Raw genomic sequence first — 21,121 nt, forward strand, 5'->3', positions numbered from 1 at the left:
TTGTACATGAGTTTTTCCTGCCAGGGACATGCGGATGTGAAGCGTTCTTCACGTGCATTTCCGCATGCGGGTTGTCAAGCGCTTTCCAAGCGATTTTAGCATCACTTGGAAAGTGCTTGACAACTTGGTCACACTATATAAATCCATGCAAACGGCATGGATTTATATAGTCTGACCGAAAGAATGGTAAAAAATAAATATTATACTTACCTTCTGATGGCCCCCGGTGTCTTTATCCGATGCGTCCTGGATTGCCGGCAGCTCGTGGTAGACTAAAGGACCTGCCGACGTCAGCGGTCGCGTGACCCGTCACAAGACTGAATGACGTCATGGCAGGTCCTTGAGTCCACCGCGAGCTGCCGGCAAGCCAGGACGCATCGGATAAAGACACCGGGGGCCATCGGAAGGTAAGCATGTATATTTTTTATTTTATTTTATTTTTTTTTACAGGTACTATGGTACCCGGGGCCGGAGGAGAGTCTCCTCTCCTCCAAACCAGGGTACCCATCCGCACATTGAAACGCATGGATTCTGCATGTACAGATGCAGTGATGCAGATTCCATGCATTCCAATGCAAGTCAATGGCGGCGAAAACGCAGCACTTCCGCAAAATAATTAGTAGTGCTGCAGATTTTTCTGTAATAATAATCCGCAGCGGAAATTTCCGCAGCATGTGCACAGCACATGCGGATTATCATTGGGGTACATGGCAGGCCTTCTACCAAGCATTTTTTAAGCATTTCTGCAGCGGAATCGCCGCTGCGGAAACGCTTAAAAAACCCATAGTGGGCACACAGCCTGAAAGTGAACAGTAAGAAAATGCATGTCCAAAAGAGGCAGGGTCTTGAAAATTTGAAAGAGACCTTTTTTTATTTTTATTTTTTTTTTTTTTAATTCTGCCAAAATAAGATTTTCAAAATTTGCTGACCTATAACCTAAAAATTGTGTCCCGGCTGCTGGTAGAGGTTCAGGCTCAGTATGTGTATGTTCAGCACACCAGAACACTAAGCTTAGGATTGAAGGAGGAGGTAAGCTGAAAGATTTTCAGATTGGGGAGTCCAACCTTGGTGATTACAAACTATGTGTCTTATATAATGTGTCCAGAAAATAGTTCAAACACCTAAATATCTGCAAGTAATGGCTCTCCAATAAAAGAGATTAAATCATTTCCAAGAAGCTATGGTAGATAAAATAACTTAAAAACCGTGGTGACAGATGGATTTTTGATACGGTTTCTAAAAGTGTAGAAGACTTTGTAGAATGGTTTTGTAACCAGCTGATAGTCCTTAAAACGTTAGTCTGAAACCCAAAAGTAAATTTCAATTAACCTCCCAACACTCCCCTTGCTTTGTTTGCTGCCCTGAAACGAAGCGTCATCAGTACCTGCTCTGTCTTCCTTGTGCAGTGTCTCCCCCAGCGCCATTTGCATTGAACACAGCATCCAGTCTGCTTAGATGAATCGTAATAAGCCGGCAGCAGAGCGGTGTCACTATTCCCGATGTGCAGGAGGACTCGATCCGCCCCTGCAGTTGACGTCATTAGTCTCTGTCTGGCATAGTGACACCGCTCTGCTGCCAGCTTACTACTATTCTTCTAAGCAGACCTGACGCTGCGCTCAGGGCTCTGGGGGAGTCTGCGAATGGAGAAGACTCATCAGTGACAGCACAGGCCCTGAGACGAGAGTCACTGATGACCCTTCATTTCAAGGTGGCAAACAAACCAAGGGGAGTGTTGGGATGTCCCAACACCTTCCCCCCTCCCCTCCTCCGATGACGCTTCATTTCAGGGGTGGAAAGGAGAGTGACAGCAGTTTCTACCAGCAGATGACAATTCGTTTGACAAACCCCAGTGCATGATGGGATACTCAAACGATTCTTCATAGGAAGTGGGTAATATAGACAGAAGCCTAAGTTGCAGTACAGAGTGAATGGCAGGGAATTTTACCATGACTTAAATCTTTAAAAAACGAATAACTTTGGTAATTTATTAATTGAAATTTACTTTTGGGTTTCGGACTAACCCTTTAAAAAACACATTATAGCTCGCGCCACCAGTCAAATTACTACAATCGCCTTAAATGAAACATCAGTGAGGCAGTAATAAGCTTAGACTTTTCAGAGAACTATTCCTTTGTTGTGTATTTCTGATATCTGAGTACTTCATGATTCAATAGCTGTTCATTTGTTCCAGAAATAAAATTGATTTCAATGATAAAAACTGACATATTACCAAGTTTGAGCAAGGTCTGCTACTCAGGTGGCATTTCTGCGCAGTATAAAAACAGGAGAAATTGTATAAATGTATGCCATCACAAAGATTTTGGGGCGGAAGGTGAGTTGCACTTTAGGTTTAGGAGACCCCATGAAACACCTTGCATCTCGAGGTAGCCCCCAGAGGCCATATTCACACCAAATCCTAACAGCCATGCAACTTTTCAACTGGAGTGAGAAAAATATTCCTAACATCCAGTTCATGTACTGTACAAACCAGGACTACGAAGTAGAGGAGAGTTTGTTAAAACATCAGCTATGGGAAGCAGAACCCTTCAAAGGGACTCACAATCCCACACTTTCATTGTATATAGTGAAACATAGATAAAAAGAAGGATTTTTTTCATTCACCAATGACAGTGAAGTTCATGATGTGATGGAAGATGGCCAAGATTAGCAAGGGATGACGTAATTGCTTATGTGACCTGTGAATATGATCGGCACTGGTGGCTCATGGACTCTCCAAAGATTATGACAATGAAGAAGTAGAAGGGACTTTTCTGGTCCATCATCATCCTTTGTATATTCACGAAAACCAGACATGTTAAAAGTGAAGAAAAATCATATATTAACCCCATAACAGGCGTACATACTCTGACACAAGGAAACGGCTATTGTTAGTAAGAGATTGTGGACAAGATTACATTTCACCCAGTAGAAGGGACAAATTGATGATAAAAGGTCAGTGTAAAGACTTGCTATTAATTGTTTAAGACTAGTTCATATTTTATTTTATAGCTTGATGATTTAACTACTGTACTATAATTTTTAAAAACTTGAAAAAGGTCATGTCTAGTGATGTAATAATAAGAGAAAATGTTACATGTATATTTAAAAAGATGTTAAAATATTAATTCTTTTAGTTTAGAATTAACCCCTTCACGACATGCGCCATATATGTACGGTGCATAGTGTATCTCCCCCTTTGATGCGGGCTCTGGAGCCCCTTTCACATGACCGCAGGTCACCGATGGGTTGGCATGACAACCCGGGGTCTGCAGTAGACCCCTGCGGTTGTCATTTCCGCCCAGTGGTTGGCGCTCATAGCAAGTGAGCATTTTTGCTGAAGCCTTGCTGTGTGTAGCACAGGAGATCGGATGATCGCTGCTTTTAGTCTCCCATGGAGACTATTGAAGCATGTCAAATGTAAAAAAAAATGTTTTAAAAATAGTTAAAAAATAGAAGTTCAAACCCCCCCCCCCTTTTGTCCTATTCAAAATAAAAGATTAAAAAAAATCAAATATACACATATTTGGTATTGTCGTGTTCAGAATCGCCCGATCTATCAATATATAAAAAGAATTAATCAGATTAGTCAAAATGCCAAAATTATGTTTTTTTGGTCTCCGCAACATTGCAATAAAAACGTCATATCTAACCCAATTGGTATCAATAAAAATGTCAGCTCGGTGTGCAAAAAATAAGCCCTTACCCAGCCCCAGATATATTTTTATTTGGCCATGTGTCTTGTGCTTGGGTGGTTGTAGGTGTTTAATTAAATTATGCATAATTAAGTCCCGAGGCTTTTTCTTTACTTTTTGAAATATTGGGTATGCCCCTTTTATAAGGGTATTACTTACCTTAGTTTCTAATCCTTGATAACCCATTAAAGACCTCAATAAATATTCAGATTCTAATCATTTTAAAATAATTAGTATTTTTTTTTACAGCTGTTCACTGGAAGTGTCCATAGATTTGACATCACCCCCCCCCCCCCCCCCCCCCCGGAGCTGTAAAGAGATGCTGCTGTTTGTACGGCTGGGACCTATAGAAGGGCACGGTCTAGCACCGAAGTGCTTAGCATTCTGTATATTTTGTCTTCACTTTGCCCTGTCGAATAGCAGGAGAGACGTAACCGTGTGTGCAGTGCTTGCATTAATTGCTAGTTTAACACATTTGTCGAGCAGATTCATCTTGAAGTTTGATATAAATGTACAGGTCATGTCTGAGTCTCTGGTAATGCCAGTAATAGTCAAGCCTTGTAAAAGCGCTTTCATAAGCTCGTTGGCCAAATATTTTATAGGCGGCTTGAAGTGCTCTGTGGTCTAGTCCAGGTATGAATTCATCTTTGTGGACTGGAGCAGTTCCATCTATCACACGTTTCTCTTTGCAGTACAGATGTACGTTGTGAGGGGAAACACACACTCTTATTTAGCCAAGACCATTTCTGAAATTCTGTATCCAGATTTTGCACTGACTGTTCCAGGTCAGAGATGCCAAGCAATTTGAGACTGCTGGATTGCAGACATAGTTGGGGTTTCCTTTTGGAGCCAGCCTGCCAGTCCTGAAAACTCCTCTATATTCTCTTCTGAAAGATTGTTCTGTTCTTAATCCATGCATTTTTTGGGGATATATTACATATATTTTTCCTAGATTAACCACTGTAGGTGCCATGAATTGCAGTGTTGTTACTTTAAAAGTGCAGGTATTTAAAATACCGCTAAGGGGCAGTGTAGATTTTTTTTTGGGAGGTTTACTAATTACTTTCTTTTTTACATTTTGATATTTTGCCCTGAACATTTACAACTTACTCTAAGATCCATACTCTTGATAGAACAAAGCCCACAAATCTCTATATCTCTTTAAAAAAATATGTAAGAATTGTTTCATCATATCTTTATCTGATTACTATTTTTGAATTGCATCCACTGTTAAAGGGAATCAGTCACAGGTTTTTGCTACTCCATCTGAGAGCAGCATGATGTAGGGGCAAAGACCCTGATTCCAATGATGTGTCACTTACTGGGCTGCTTTCTATCATTGTGATAAATCCCTTGTTTTATCTGCTGCAGATCTAGCAGTTCTCTGAATTCTGAGCTCCGTATAACCCCGCCCACACCACTGATTGGCAGTTTTCTGCCTATGCATAGTGTACGGAAAAAAATGCCAATCAATTGTGGGGGTGGGGTTATACAGAACTCATGAATATAGAGGACTACATGGCAGCAGTTTCTCTAGTGCTCTAATGATGATCTGCTGATTAAAACAAAAATTTTCTCAAAACTACACTAAGCAGCTCAGTACTGACTACTGCTTAACATCAGTCCATACACTGTGTGCAGAATTATTAGGCAAGTTGTGTTTTAGAGGATTATTTTTATTATTGATCAACAACTATGCTCTCAATCAACCCAAAAGACTCATAAATATCCAAGCTTAATATTTTTGGAAGTTGGAGTGTTTTTTTTTTAGATTTGGCTATCTTAGGAGGATATCTGTTTGTGCAGGTAACTATTACTGTGCAGAATTATTAGGCAACTTAATAAAAACCAAATAGAATCCCATTTCACTTGTTTATTTTCACCAGGTAAACCAATATCAGTGCACAAAATTTAGAAATAAACATTTCTGACATGCAAAAACAAAAATCCAAAAAATTAGTGATCAATATCGCCACCCTTCTTTATGATGACACTCAACAGCCTTCCATCCATAGATTCTGTCAGTTGCTTGATCTGTTTTCGATCAACATTGCGTGCAGCAGCCACCACAGCCTCCCAGACACTGTTCCGAGAGCTGTACTGTTTTCCCTCCCTGTAGATCTCACATTTTATGATGGACCACAGGTTCTCTATGGGGTTCAGATCAGGTGAACAAGGGGGCCATGTCATTATTTTTTCTTCTTTTAGACCTTTACTGGCCAGCCACGCTGTGGAGTAGTTGGATGCATGTGATGGAGCAATGTCCTGCATGAAAATCATGTTTTTCTTGAACGACACCGACTTCTTCCTGTACCACTGCTTGAAGAAGTTGTCTTCCAGAAACTGGCAGTAGGTCTGGGAGTTGAGTTTCACTCCATCCTCAACCCGAAAAGGTCCCACAAGTTCATCTTTGATGATACCAGCCCATACTAGTACCCCACCTCCACCTTGCTGGCATCTGAGTCGGAGTGGAGCTCTCTGCCCTTTACTGATCCAGCCTCTGGCCCATCAAGAGTCACTCTCATTTCATCAGTCCATAAAACCTTTGAAAAATCAGTCTTAAGATATTTCTTGGCCCATTCATGATGCATGTTTTATCTTATGTTTCTTGTTCAAAGGTGGTCGTTTTTCAGCCTTCCTTACCTTGGCCATGTCCCTGAGTATCGCACACCTTGTGCTTTTTGATACTCCAGTAACGTTGCAGCTCTGAAATATGGCAAAACTGGTGGCGAATGGCATCTTGGCAGCTTCACGCTTGATTTTCCTCAATTCATGGGCAGTTATTTTGCGCCTTTTTTGGCCAACACACTTCTTGCGATGCTGTTGGCTATTTGCCATGAAATGCTTGATTGTTCGGTGATCACGCTTCAAAAGTTTGGAAATTTCAAGACTGCTGCATCCCTCTGCAAGACATCTCACAATTTTGGACTTTTCAGAGCCTGTCAAATCTCTCTTCTGACCCATTTTGCCAAAGGAAAGAAAGTTGCCTAATAATTAAGCACACCTTATATAGGGTGTTGATGTCATTAGTCAACACCCCTCCTCATTACAGAGATGCACATCACCAGATTTACTTAATTGGTAGTTGGCTCTCAAGCCTATGCAGCTTGGAGTAGGACAACATGTATAAAAAGTATCATATGATCAAAATACTCATTTGCCTAATAATTCTGCACACAGTGTACAGTTGTGCTCAAAAGTTTACATAACCCGGCAGAATTTTTCCTTTCTTGGCCTTCTTTCAGAGAATATGAATGATAGCAAAATAACTTTTTCTCCACTCATGGTTATTGGTTGGGTGAAGCCATTTATTGTCAAACTACTGTGTTTTCTCTTTTTAAATCTTAATGACAACAAAAAACATCCAAATGACCCTGATCAAAAGTTCACATACCCCAGTTCTTAATACCGTGTATTGCCCCCTCTAACATCAATGACAGCTTGAAGTCTTTTGTGGTAGTTGTGGATGAGGTTCTTTAATTTCTCAGATGGTACAGCTGCCCATTCTTCTTGGCAAAAAGCCTCCAGTTCCTGTAAATTCCTTGACTGTCTAGCACGAACTGCGCGCTTGAGATCTCCCCAGAGTGGCTCAATGATATTGAGGTCAGGAGACTGAGATGGCCACTCCAGAACCTTCACTTTGTTCTGCTGTAGCCAATGACAAGTCGACTTGGCCTTGTGTTTTGGATCGTTGTCACGTTGGAACGTCCAAGTACATCTCATGCACAGCTTTTGGGCTGATGAGTCCAAATTTGCCTCCAGTATTTGCTGATAATGTGCTGCATTCATCTTTCCTTCAACTTTTACCAAGTTTCCTGTGCCATTGTAGCTCACACAGCCCCAAAACATCAGTGATCCACCTCCGTGCTTTACTGTGGGAATGGTGTTTCTTTCATCGTAGGCTTTGTTGACCTCTCTCAAATTGTAACATTTATGGTTGTGGCCAAAAAGTTAAATTTTGGTCTCCTCACTCCAAATTACCTTGTTCCAGAAGTTTTGAGGCTTGTCTCTGTGCTGTTTGGCGTATTGTAGGGGAGATACTTTGTGGCATTTGCGCAGTAATGGCTTTCTTCTGGCGATTTGACCATGCAGCCCATTTTTCTTCAAGTGCCTCCTTATTGTGCATCTTGAAACAGCCAAAACGCTAGTTTTCAGAGAGTCCTGAATTTCAGCTGATGTTATTTGTGAGTTTTCCCAAACAATTTTCCTGGCAGTTGTGGTCGAAATTCTTGTTGGTCTACCTGACCGTGGTTTGGTTTTTACAGAGCCCCTGATTTTCCATTTGTTAATCACAGTTTGAACGCTGCTGACTGGCATTATCAATTCTTTGGATATTTTTTTTGTATCCCTTTCCTGTGTTATACAGTTCAACTACCTTTTTCCGTAGATCCTTTGACAATTCTTTTGCTCACAATCCAAAAACGTCAGTGGCTGGATGAAAAATGCAAGAGGCTGTATCCCAGAAACTCACGCAGCTTTTATGCACACACACCGATTTACAAGCAAACAGGTCAAAGGTGAGGATGTTACCTTTAGTAGCCATTCGAACCCATTTGTGTCAAATTCTGTGCATGTTATCAGACCAAAATCACGAGGGTATGTGAACTTTTGATCAGGGTCATTTGGATGTTTTTGGTTGTCATTAAGATTTAAAAAGAGAAAACACAGTAGTTTGACAATAAATGGCTTCACCCAACCAGTAACCATGAGTGGAGAAAAAGATTTTTTTGTTATCATTCATATTCTCAGAAACAAGGCCAAGAAAGGAAAAATTCTGCCGGGGTATGTAAACTTTTGAGCGCAACTGTATGTTATTGGCTAATTCTAAACACAACTACTTCCCTCATTATAAGTGGGTGTTCTCACTTATTTTAGATTTGTTATTTTTATTTTCCTCCTCAAAATGATTTTAGTTTGCTGCTTAATGGATTTGAACATATGATGAGTGACATTAAAGGTGAAGAAATTAATTTTCTTGGTTAGATTTTTTTACTTGAGAAAAAACTGAAATTTTAACATTTTATATCCACTGTATATTTGAACATGATAAAAGTGATCCATTTATCTTTTTACTTATGAAACAGAAATATATACAGTAGTTATAGATAAGGGTATGTGCAGCATCTGAAACAACGGATACTGGAAGCCTGTGCTAGCATTTCTTCTGCGGTGTTGCTATCAGTGTGTCGAGAGTGGGAGAAGAGGGTTGCATCGACAATCCAACACAATGGGCAGCACTTTGAACACATTTTATAAGTGGTTATAAACTTGTAAAAAAAATCATGAAAGAATAAAGTTACGTTAAAACCAAGCACACCATTGTTTTTCTTATGAAATTCTCAATACATTTGATGTGTCACATGACCCTCTTCCCATTGAAAAAAATAAAGTTGGATCCAAAATGGTCGACTTCAAAATGGCCGCCATGGTCACCACCCATCTGAAAAAGTTTCCCCCCTCCCATATACTAATGTTCCACAAACAGGAAGTTGATTTCACCAACCATTCCCATTTAATTTAGGTGTATCCATATAAATGGCCCACCCTGTACATAAGTTTGAATATGTTACAAGGAATTAATGAATTCAGGTTTTTCATTCGGTCCCATTGCCACCAGTGTACATAATTAAGCAAGTAGCAATGGTGTTGACCATTACAAGCTTTTCAGAAAGAAATGGTTGTTCTAAAGAATTCACTGAATTCGAACGTGGGATTGTAATAGGATGCCACTATTGCAAGTCAGTTTGGGAGATGTCTTTCCTCCTAAATATTCCATGATCAACAGTGAGTGGTATTATTGAAAAGTGTAAGCATTGAGGAACCTCAGCTACGAAATGGCAGACCATATACAGTGTTGTTCACCATTATTGGCACCACTTCGTTTATTTCATAGACTTTACAATATCTTCATAAATAAATGGAAATGTACCAGTTATATCCTCAGGATGTTTTAATTAGTGATCCAAAGTAATACAACAATAAAACATTGTTTTTCAACTTCCATGTTGCAATTTCAAAGAAAAAACAAAATAAACAGCATGTGCAGCAATAAAGGCATCCCTAATTAATACTTGGTTGCACACCCTTTGGCATTGCTGACAGCCTCCAAACGTTTCTTGTAGCCATCTATAAGCTTCTTACACTTCTCAGCTGACATTTTCTCCCACTCTTCCTTTACAATTTGTTCAAGCTCTTGAATGTTTGCAGGGTTCTTTTTCCTAATGATAGATTTCAGCTCACCCCAAAGATTTTCAATTGAATTGAGGTCAGGACTCATTGCTGGCCATTTTAAAACAGTCCATTTTTTCTTTTTCAACCATTCCTGTGTACTTTTGGATGTGTGCTTTGGGTCATTGTCTTGCTGGAAGACCTATGATCTTCGACTCAAACCAAGTTTTCTTACACTGGGTGGGACATTTCGCTCTAAAATCTCTTGATAATTCTCTCATTTCATGATTCCTGTGATACGGTCAAGACCTCCAGTACCAGATGCAGCGAAGCAACCCCACAGCATTATTGATCCTCCACCATGCTTAACTGTTGATAAGGTGTTCTTTTCCTTATAAGCTTCATTGCACGGTCTGTAAACAAACTGCTTTGCATTGCCAAAAATATCTATTTTTGTTTCATCTGTCCACAGAACATTTTCCCAGAAAGATTGTGGTTTGTCAAGGTACTCTTTGCAAAGATCAATCTTTTTATGTCTTTTCTTCAGCAATGGTTTCTTCCTTGGCCTTCATCCATAAAGCTCTGATTGGTTTAGTGTGTGGCGTATGGTACTTGTTGAAACCATACCCCAGACTGTTCCAGGTTGGCCTTCAGGTCTTTGGATGTTTGACGTGGTGTTTTTTCCACCATTCGCACCAACCTTCGAAGACATCTCTTGTAAATTTTTCTCTTTTCCCCACATCCAGGGAGGTTCTTGACGGTTCTATGCTTGGCAAACTTCTTAATGACATTACGCATTGTTGAAACTGGGATACCAAGTTCTTTGGAGATAGCCTTAAACCCTTTGGAAGTCTTGTGTTTGTTAATAATAGCAGTTCTGATGTCCTCAGACAGCTCCTTTGTCTTCACCTTTGTGACAAAGGAACAGGGTCTACCATGTGGCTTTTTAAAACACTGAAGTCATCATTCATTGCATAATTCATGTCACATGGGCACCGACTATTAATCACGGGTGAATCTCTTTTGTGATTTACCACAGGAGAGTCAAAATGTGTTTCCAAACTAAATTAATGTAAAGGGTGCCAATACTAGTGAGACAGCAAGCTTTAGGTTTTTCTATTTTACCCTCCCATTGTTTTTTGTTTTAAATTATTGTTTATCATTTGCTCTCTTGTATTTAACATGAGTGTTCTGTACAAAAAACTGTTCCACTTGATTCATTTCTTCAGGAGATATTCCACATTATGGACTTAAACTTCATGGGTGCCAATAACGATAAGCAGGACTGTAAAGTTACAGAGCAGGGTTGCCAAGCGCTCTGCTGACTACTGAGCTTAAACCTCTGTCATTAACCTATCAGTAAAATCTGCAGTGCATTTATGTCAGATGTGTACTTTTACTATATTGAGCCTAATCAAGTCCACTCCATATAGAGAGTGACTGCTGTGATCAAAGCTAGCTCTAATTGCAACACTTTAACTTCTTGGATGTGGCTGTTTACCATGACAGTAGCATTTAAGAATCTAAGAACATAGTCTGAGTTGGATACTTTCGACGCCAATTGGTCCACCCGCAACATAATAATGGGCTACCTAACTCTCCCGTTTCTGCCAGGTTAGTATACATATACAATTGAAGTCAGAAGTTTACTACATATGTGGCGCCCCTGAGGGTTCGACCGCCACAGGGATGCTGCACTTCTTTAGTGGAGTGTGGTGTTCCTCCTCTGAGGTAAGAACAGTGTGATAGTCGTGACCCAACCTTTGCATCCAACACCATATTTCTCCACCAGAGGAGGCTAGTATGCACTAGGTGCTGCTCCCCTGGTTACAGGGAGACTGGGGAACCAAGAGTTAGGGGAACCAGTTAGTGGGTGAGGGTGGAGGACTTACAAGTTAGTTACACTGTAAATTTCATATTTAATAAAAAGCCATCTTTGGTCTTGGTTCTTTGTGCTGTCAAATACTGTGTGTAACTGTGACCTCCCTCCCGGAGCGCAGATCCTGTGTGGGCCTGCATTGGATGGAGACACAGCCCTCGTACCCCGACCTTGGGACGAGGGGCAGGTTGTAGACCAGGAATGTCTCAACCCGGCCAAGAACCAGGACCAAGAAGGCCCGGAGCTTAAGAGTGTGGCTCCACAGCAAATGGATCCCAGGCAGGATGCAGACGGAGCGGTGTACGCCACCTGTCCTCGCCATGCTGATATATTCAGAGGGAGTCCGGCTGCAAGAGGGGTACCGGCCCCCGACACCCAACCTTGCTACTCTATGTCCTGGTTGGGAAAGCACGGTAGGCCCAGAGGATCCCACCGGGTATCGGACGGAGCGGAGCTGCCACCCAAGCCCTTGTTCTGAGAGGAGCTCAGAGGGAGTCCCGGCCTATTTGCACACACACGGACAGGAAAGGATTCAGTCTGTAGTTCAGGAACACTCTGGTGTAGGGTCCCGATCGAACGCTGGACTTACTCGGAGGTTGTCGGACCCCCGTCCCTGGTGACCGCAGGGAGTCGCCTTCCTTCTGCCATCTCTAATGTGAGTAAAGCCTTGGAAGTTCACCCCTATGGCCTCTGGACTGTTTATTCTACGCTACACCGCACGACGCGGCGCCCGTTCTCCTCTACTACTACCCCCTCCATCCTGTCCCTCTGCCCTGAGGCCTTGCTCCGCCTGTGGGGAGTAGTAATAACTTTGGCCGCCATAACACCATGCCTCAGCGGACTGCAGCGGCGCTGGTGGCCTTCACCAGGTGCCACAGGTGGCGTAGTCGTAAATCAGCCACTCAACCTGGATAAGCCCACACTATCCTTTTTAATGTGACGGCACTGAGCACGGGTCGTGTACGGGCCATGGCTGCATCCCATCTCTCCATCACAGGACCCGACTCCGAGTTCCCCCATCTCCCAGGGTAAAGAAAAGGGCTTTTCGAGTAAGAGGCGTCACACATACACTATATAAAAAGACACATATGCATGTTTTTCTCAATATCTGGCATGAAATCAGAATAAACCTTTCCCATTTTAGGTCAATTAGGATTACCATATTTTTTAATATTTGCCAAATGCCAGAATAATGAGAGAGAGAGAATGTTTTAAGGCATTTTATTACGTACTGCAAAGTCAAAAGTTTACATACATTTCATTAGTATTTGGTACCATTGCCCTTAAACTGAATGACTTGGGTCAAACGTTTTGGATAACCTTCCACAAGCTTCTCACAATAGTTGGTCAGAATTTGGGACCATTCCTCCTGACAAAAATGGTGTAAGTGATCCAGGTTTGTAGGTCGCCTTGCTCGCACCTGTCTTTTCAGCTTTGCCCATAGATTTTCAATAGGATTGAGATCAGGGCTTTGTGATGGCGACTCCAAAACATTGACTTTGTTATCCTTAAGCCACTTTGTTACCATTTTGGCAGTATGCTTCAGGTCATTGTCCATTTGGAAGACCAATTTCTGCCCAAGCTTTAACTTCCTGGCTGATGTCTTGATATGTTGCTTCAGTATAATCTTCTTTTCTCATGATGCCATCTATTTAGTGAAGTGCACCAGACCCTCCTGCAGCAAAACAACCCCACAACGTGATGCTGCCACCCCCGTGTTTCACAGTTGGGATTGTGTTTTTAGGCTTCCAAGCATCTCCCTTTTTCCTCCAAATGTACCGATGGTCATTATGCCCAAAAAGTTCAATTTTAGTTTCATCAGACCACAGGCCATGTCTCCAAAAATTAAGGTCTTTGTTCCTGTGTGCATTTGCAAACATTAATCTTGCTTTTTTATGTTTCTTTTGGATTAATGGCTTCTTCCTGGCAAAGTGGCTTTTCCAGCCCATGTTTATACAGTACTCTTTTTACTGTGGATATTGACACAATCTTACCAGCTTCCGCCATCATCTTCACAAGGTCTTTTGCTTTTGTCCTTGGGTTGATATGCACATGTCGGACCAAAGCACATTCATGTCTGGGACACAGAACCCGTCTCCTTCCTGAGTGGTATGATGGCTGGACATTTCCATCTTGTTTGTGCTTGCGTATAATTGTTTGTACAGATGAATGAGGCACCTACTGGTATTTTGAAATTGTACCCAAGGATGAGTCAGACTTGTGCAAGTTCACAATTCTCTTCCTGATATCTTGGCTGATTTCTTTAGACTTTCCCATGATGCTACACAAAGAAGCAGTGTGTTTCAGGTGTGCATTAAAATACATCCACATGTGTGTCTATAAACTCAGATGTTGCCAAAAAACCTATAAGAAGATTCCAAACACATGACATCATCATATGGGCAGTCCAGAATTGTTAAAAGGCATAGTAATCTTCATGTATGTAAACTTTTGACTTTGCAGTAAGTAATAAAAATGCCTTAAAACATTCTCTCTCTCTCATTGTTCTGGCATTTGGCAAATATTAAAAATTATGGTAATCCTAATTGACCTAAAATGGGAAAGGTTTATTCTGATTTCATATCAGATATTGAGAAAAACATGCATATGTGTATTTTTATATCCTGTATGTAAACATCTGGTTTCAACTGTAGCTGGGCTTCATAAGTGATTAGTAATTGCATGATATACTATAATGCTGCAGTATTGAAGTGTATTGTATAGGCGATCAAATGATCATAGAATCACATCCCCAAAGGAGACTAATAAAAATGTAGAAGAAAAAATTCTGTTTTAAAAATCCACCCTCCCCCCCTAAAAATATCAGTTTAAATCCCTTCATCCCTTTTTTTTAAATGTACCGTAAATATTAAGATCTAATAAATCAAAAAAATAACACATTTGATATCGCTGCATGGATAATTGTCCAAACTAATAAAATACAAAAATATTTATGCCATACAGTGAATGCCAAAATGGAAAAAAAAATCAAAATGCCAGAATTGATCCCGCAACATAGAATTGAAAATGCCAGAATTGCTCAGATAAAATGTCATGTACCATAATATGAAATAAAAAGAGATCAAAAAGTTCTATGGATCCCAAAATGGTACCAATAAAAACTAGCGAACCCTGCAAAAAATAAGCCCTCATATAACTCTGTAGACCATAAGATAAAAATGTTATGTTTCTCAGAAAATGGCGACTGAAGGTAAATTAATATGTTTTCCAAGGTTTTCTGTTAAATATTTTTTATATATTAAATAAAAAAATTACTGTGCAGTTATAATAAAGTTTCATGGAAATAAATTTGTATTAAAATAAAATTGTCAGAACTCCAATTCAAATTGCAGAAAAATCGGAGCACTTTATTACTTTCTGTGCAACATTTTAACAAATAGCAAGCCTTTCTCAATAATCTTGACACTCAGTATGTGGAATGCAGTTAAATAAAGACATAGGGCCCAATATATAATTTGCAGGGCTTTTAAGTCACCTTTCTTTTGTCTTGCGGCATTCGTTGACATTTTTGGCTCCAAATTCTTCAAAATGACGCGCGTAGTTCATGAATTTTGCAGAAAATAATAAAAGCTCTTCATTCTTGTCTTTATTTTTTTGAGACTTTTAACAGCAAAATAATTGCATTTTTCGCAAAAATGTCACAAAATTTCATGTGAACATAAAATCACTCTAGTACTGGACTGTAGTGTATTTGCGCAAAATAAATTGGTAACTTTTTAAGTCTCAATAAATTGGCTGAAACATCTGAAAAACAAAAGCCATGCCCGGATTGGCAAACAAACATAAAAAAATAGACTTTACAAAAGATGCAAATTAAAAGAAGAATTTGGTGCAAATCAAATATAGGCCAAAAATGAAATTAAAAAAAGGCTCAAATGCAATAGTGAATCGAGCCCATAGTATGTTGAATTTCAACCTGCCCGATCTTCGGATTCCCTGAAGAGGTGTGGCGCCACTTATCCTATGATAACTCACGTGATCTATGTATAGAGAACTGAGGCTACGTAGTTGTCGGCAGAGTGATTGACAGTGTTCTCTTCTATATGTTTACTGCTTCCCTTTTTAAGTAAATTGCTGATCTGCTCAGTTCCATATTTTGCACACCATTATATCATACCCTCCCAATAATGCACACATGTGGATATGCTGACATATTTGTGTCATCTCCTGATTTACCCCAGATCTTCTGTGCTTCTTGAGGGCTTCTCTAGATTTTCATTGCCCAATCATTGAGTTCTTCAGTCTATTTCTGCTGGAGCCGCTGATTTGTGTCTCTCCTTCAGAGGTTAAGCAAATAGACAAGGGAGGCCTGAACAAAAGCAGACAAATCCCAGAGGAGCAGACAAGAAACAAAGCCACTCTGTGCTGCTCAATGCTCCATTTTGTTTTCAAATCTCTGTGAAATTACAGAACAAGATTCCTGACTTTGCCCTTTAATTACATGACGCTGCCGGCTGTTGTCCTTGCATAAGCAGATCATTTTGTTGGATGCCTGCCTGTTCCAAATTGTATGCATGAGTGGAGCATTTACATATTTAATTTGAATGTCCCCGGCTTCGTGGGCTTTACCCCAGTGAAAATTAAATCTGATTCATGACAATTTTTGCAGCCATATTTAATGCACTATTTCACTTCAATCATATTTTTAGGAACAGATCATTCCATATGATAGCAAACGCTGGATTTAACATGCTACTAACACAATTATTCACTTTTATATAGCATTGTTGGAGATGTAGTGTTTACAACCCCATACACTTTATACAATATAGATATATAAATAGTACACATCGCACTATACAATGCAGAGAACTGGGAGATATGTGCCGTTATTGGTAGGGAATAACATTAAAATGTATGTGTTTGTATATAAATACCCTTTTAGAGGAATAACTATAGCAGGGTAGAGTTTTTTTTTATCATAACTGGCCTTGGAGTTTCCTCTCCTGCCTCTATGCATTATGTGTTCGGAAGTACCAGCAGCATAGAGGTATATACAGCAATACTAAGAAATGTGGCTTACTAGAAAGCAGCAACGCAATCTGTGTGTCTCTACCTGCCTCTTAAGGCCCCGTCACACTAAGCGATGCAGCAGCAATCCTGATAACAATATGACCTGTCAGGGATCGTTGCTGCGTCTCTAATACATCGCTGGTGAGCTGTCAAACAGGCAGGCTCACCAACGATCAGGGGAGCAGCGACATCGTGGAAAGGATCTTTCCACGATGTCCTGCTCCCGGTTACCAGCCTGCTGCTGAAGCAGGAGCAGGCTCGTAACCATGATAAACAGCGGGTTACTAAGTGCACGTGTGCCCCTAGTAACCCGATGTTTACCATGGACACCACTCTGCTACGGTGCGCGGGAGGTTACCGTTCACCTTAGCAGAGTCGTATCCATGATAAACATCGGGTTACTAGGGGCACACGCGCACTTAGTAACCCGATGTATATCATGGATACGACTCTGCTAAGGTGAACGGCAACCTCCCGCGCACCGTAGCAGAGTGGTATCCATGGTAAACAGCGGGTTACTAAGTGCGCGCGTGCCCCTAGTAACCCGATGTTTACCATGGATAGCCTGATCGTTGGTCCCGCTGGACACACACAGTGATGTGTGCTGGCCAGCGGGAGGCCAACGACCAAAAAATGGTCCAGGACACTTTGCAGCGATCAGCGACCTCACAGCAGGGGCCTGATCGCTGCAAAGTGTCACACATAGCGACATCGCTGGTGAGGTCGCTGTTGTGTCACCAAAACCGTGACACAGCAGCGATCTCGCTATGTGAGACGGGGGCTTTACTGTGCTCCTTCCTTCCTCCTCCTTCTGCTTCAATAGGCAGCAGTAATCTGATACCTCAGTGAGCTGGCAGTTCATGTTGTTTTGAGCAAAATAGAATCTAGCATTTTTTCTGAGTGGATGGTGGCAGAGGGAAAGAGAAGTGGCTCATAAGTAAAGAAAGAATCATATTTTTTCATAAGATATTTAACTAAGTTTTCTTATATTTGCTCTATCAATTTATGCAAAGTTAGTTGACCCTTTAGTGGCCATTCAACATTATACCTCAGATCTCATTAGGATATTTTCTGTAGACCTTGTCAGTGGACTACAGCAATAAAATGTGTCTAGGACCCCTGCGGAGGACAGTGCTGCTTAGAGTGATATTACAGAAAAAAACTGATGGCACTTCCAAAACAAGAAATAGGTGTGAATAGGTGCTTACTAGGAGCAGCTACCTCCATATACAAATAACAAACAAAGCAGCACACTGTAACGCTAAGTATGCGAACATGAAATATATGAAATTTGAATAGCATTACTGCTGTAGAAAATAGAAATAAATGTGGCTACCAGGTATACATGAATTGGCCAATTTATGCACTAAGATTTCTCATTTATTTATATTTTTTACAGCAGTAATGCTATTCAAATTTCATATATTTCATGTTCGCATACTTAGCATTACAGTGTGCTGCTTTGTTTGTTATTTAGAGTGATATTACAGTTACATCTCATCCAGTACAGGGTTAAGTACAGTGCGGAGCATTCACCTGCCTCTGGTTTAAAGCTCACGTGTTTCTTGGGTAACAGTTTTCCATAAACTACTTATCGAAAAGAAACAAAGGTTAATTCTGGTGAACAACAGGGACCTTTTATTAAGATTTACAGAGAGTGTCTAAGGAGCTTGGGATTTGTTTTTAATATCTGAATTGAGGTCTAGTCAAAGTGAAGCTTCCGTCATCGAGAAGCTAAACAGTAGAATCACTGTATATCTAGCTCCATTCTGGAAGTAAAGCATATACCTTACTTGTCATTAAAACAAGGATATCCAATTTTTACACAGAAAAAAATATATAAAAATGTGCTAAATATGTTATTGATGCAGCCTTCTGTACACTGACAGGTATAATTTATTATGCTTAGCGCCTTCATATTTCATAGCGTTTTACAGATACTATCACCACTGTCCCCATTGGGGCTCACAATCTAAATCAGTATGTCTTTGGAGTGTGGGAGGGAACCACACAACCCAGAGGAAACCCACACAAACACGGAGAGAACATACAATCTCCTTGAAGATTGAACCTAGTACCCCAGCGCTGCAATGCAACAATGCTAACCACTGAGCCGCCATGCTGCCCAAAGTAGATGAATAGGTGTCTAAACAAATATTTACATATAGGATCTTCTAGTGCAGGGATGGGGAACATTTTTACTGCCAGAGGCAATTTGGATATTTATACCATCATTCAGGTCTGTATAACATTATCAACTTGAAATTTATTTTGGTCAACCATTCAATTAACTCACCCCTAATATGATGGCTGGAACTGTTTCTCATTTCTGAGGCTGTGATGTGATGAGGAAATACTAGGACTGCAGCATATACAGCACATAGGAGATGCTGGGGCTGCAGCATATACATCATGTAGGAGACACTGGGGCTGCAGCATATACTTCACATAGAAGACACTGGAGCTGGCACATATACATAACATAGGATACACTTGGGTTGGGGCATATGAATCACAGGAGATGCTGGAGGCATATACATCACAGTAGACGCTGGGGGCACATACATCACAGTAGACGCTGGGGGTACATACAGTACAGACCAAAAGTTTTTTACACTCCTCATTTAAAGATTTTTCTGTATTTTCATGACTATGAAAATTGTACATTCACACTGAAGGCATCAAAACTATGAATTAACACATGTGGAATTATATACTTAAGAAAAAAGTGTGAAACAACTGAAAATATGTCTTATATTATAGGTTCTTCAAAGTAGCCACCTTTTGCTTTGATGACTGCTTTGCACACTCTTGGCATTCTCTTGATGAGCTTCAAGAGGTAGTCACCGGAAATGGTTTTCACTTCACAGGTGTGCCCTGTCAGGTTTAATAAGTGGGATTTCTTGCCTTATAAATGGGGTTGGGACCATCAGTTGTGTTGTGCAGAAGTCTGATGGATACACAGCTGATAGTCCTACTGAATAGACTGTTAGCTGTTTTTTTCTTGTCATAATACAAATTCTAAGTAAAGAAAAACGAGTGGCCATCATTACTTTAAGAAATGAAGGTCAGTCAGTCAGAAAAATTGGGAAAACTTTGAAAGTGTCCCCAAGTGCAGTTGCAACAACCATCAAGAGCTACAAAGAAACTGGCTCACATGAGGACCGCCCCAGAAAAGGAAGACCAAGAGTCACCTCTGCTTCTGAGGATAAGTTTATCCGAGTCACCAGCCTCAGAAATCACAGGTTAACAGCAGCTCAGATTAGAGACCAGGTCAATGCTACACAGAGTTCTAGCAGCAGACACATCTCTTCAACAACTGTTAAGAGGAGACTTTGTGCAGCAGGCCTTCATGGTAAAATAGCTGCTAGGAAACCACTGCTAAGGACAGGCAACAAGCAGAAGAGACTTGTTTGGGCTAAAGAACACAAGGAATGGACATTAGACCAGTGGAAATCTGTGCTTTGGTCTGATGAGTCCAAATTTGGGATCTTTGGTTCCAACCACCTTGTCTTTGTGCAATGCTGAAAAGGTGAACGGATGGACTCTACATGCCTGGTTCCCACCGTGAAGCATGGAGGAGGTGTGATGGTGTGGGGGTGCTTTGCTGGTCACACTGTTGGGGATTTATTCAAAATTGAAGGCATACTGAACCAGCATGGCTACCACAGCATCTTGCAGCGGCATGCTATTCCATCCGGTTTGCCTTTAGTTGGACCATCATTTATTTTTCAACAGTACAATGACCCCAAACACACCTCCAGGCTGTGTAAGGGCTATTTGACCAAGAAGGAGAGTGATGGGGTGCTACGCCAGATGATGGCCTCCACAGTCACCAGACCTGAACCCAATCGAGATGGTTTGGGGTGAGCTGGACCGCAGAGTGAAGGCAAAAAGGCCAATAAGTGCTAAGCATCTCTGGGAACTCCTTCAAGATTTTTGGAAGACCATTTCCGTTGACTACCTATTGAAGCTCATCAAGAGAATGCCAGGAGTGTGCAAAGCAGTCATCAAAGCAAAAGGTGGCTACTTTGAAGAACCTATAATATAAGACATATTTTCAGTTGTTTCACACTTTTTTGTTAAGTATATAATTCCAGATGTGTTAATTCATAGTTTTGATGCCTTCAGTGTGAATTTACAATTTTCATAGCCATGAAAATACAGAAAAATCTTTAAATGAGAAGGTGTGTCCAAACTTTTGGTCTGTACTGTACATAACAGGAGATGCAATGCCACATACATCACGAGACCCTGGGGTACACATGTCAAAGGAGACGCTGGGGCATATACATCACAGGAGACGCTGGGGCATATACATCACAGGAGTGGCTGGGGCACATACATC

The sequence above is a fragment of the Phyllobates terribilis genome, unplaced genomic scaffold (assembly GCF_046119375.1).
Source record: "Phyllobates terribilis strain yellow unplaced genomic scaffold, ASM4611937v1 Scaffold_11__3_contigs__length_659146591, whole genome shotgun sequence".
Classification (NCBI taxonomy): Eukaryota; Metazoa; Chordata; class Amphibia; order Anura; family Dendrobatidae; genus Phyllobates; species Phyllobates terribilis.